Source organism: Sapajus apella, unplaced genomic scaffold, assembly GCF_009761245.1.
Source record: "Sapajus apella isolate SASKATOON/1434 unplaced genomic scaffold, GSC_monkey_1.0 scaffold73, whole genome shotgun sequence".
NCBI classification, from domain to species: domain Eukaryota; kingdom Metazoa; phylum Chordata; class Mammalia; order Primates; family Cebidae; genus Sapajus; species Sapajus apella.
Window position 1 is genome coordinate 6,457,753 of NW_022437013.1, and position 1,022 is coordinate 6,458,774.

General features: G+C 29.2%; 1 non-coding gene across 1 annotated transcript; it reads right to left on the minus strand.

Moving 5' to 3' along the window:
* Positions 1–527: 527 nt before the first annotated feature.
* Positions 528–633, minus strand: LOC116531954. The gene has a single exon (XR_004260652.1). It is a non-coding gene; the product is annotated as a U6 spliceosomal RNA (small nuclear RNA).
* Positions 634–1,022: the final 389 nt, after the last annotated feature.

Consider the following 1,022-nt stretch of genomic DNA (forward strand, 5'->3'; position numbering starts at 1 on the left):
TAACTTTTATTTGTATTTAACTTATTTTATTTAACTTTTTATTTTAACTATTAAGTGTGTAGTGATAGCTTATTTTGTTTTAATTCATTTTCATAATAGCTAGTTATGTTGAACATTTTTTAATGTGCTTATTTGACATCCATGTAGCCTATTAGGTGAAATGACTATTAATGTCTTTTGCTCATTTTCTAATTAAGTTGTTTGTTTTTTACTGTTGAATTTTGAGAACTCTACATATATTCTAGATACTAGTCATTTGTCAGATATAGTTTGTGAATATTTCTTCCAAGTCTATGTAGCTTGTCTTATATCCTCTTAATAGGGTCTTTCAAAGAGCAAAGTTTTTTAAATGAATGAGGTCCAATTGGTCAATTTTTGATTTTCTGGATTGTACTTTTAGTCTTAAGTCTGAGAACTCTTTTCCTACCCCTTGATCCTGAAGATTTTCTATTGTTTTCCCCTAAAAGTTTAATAGTTTTATGTTTCGCATTTAAGACCATAATCCATTTTCAGGTAATTTCCTTTTTTCAAATACAAAATGTTTTACAAATTTGCATGTTATCCTTGTGCAGGTGTTGTGGTACTTTTCTCTGTATCATTCCAAATTTAGCAAATGTACTGCAAACTGAGCACCATTTTGATACATTTTTTTTATAAGGTGTGAGGCTAAGTGAAGATTTTTTGTTTTTGCCTATGGGAGACAATTGCTCCACCATCATTTATTGAAAAGTATATTCTTCCTCCATTGAACTGCTTTTACGCTTTTGTCAAAAATATGTTGGATATGTTTTTGTGTATCTATTTTTAGATTCCATATTCTCTTCCATTAATCCACACATCTGTTACTCCACCAACATGACGCTGTCTTGACTGCTGTACATATTATATAATAATTCTTAATATAGGATCGAATGGTTTCTTCCACTTTATTCTTCTTTTCAAGATTGTTTAAGCTATTCTAGGGCCTGTGTCTTTCTATATAATTTTTAGAGTAAGTTTGTCTATATTGTAAAATCTTTGTT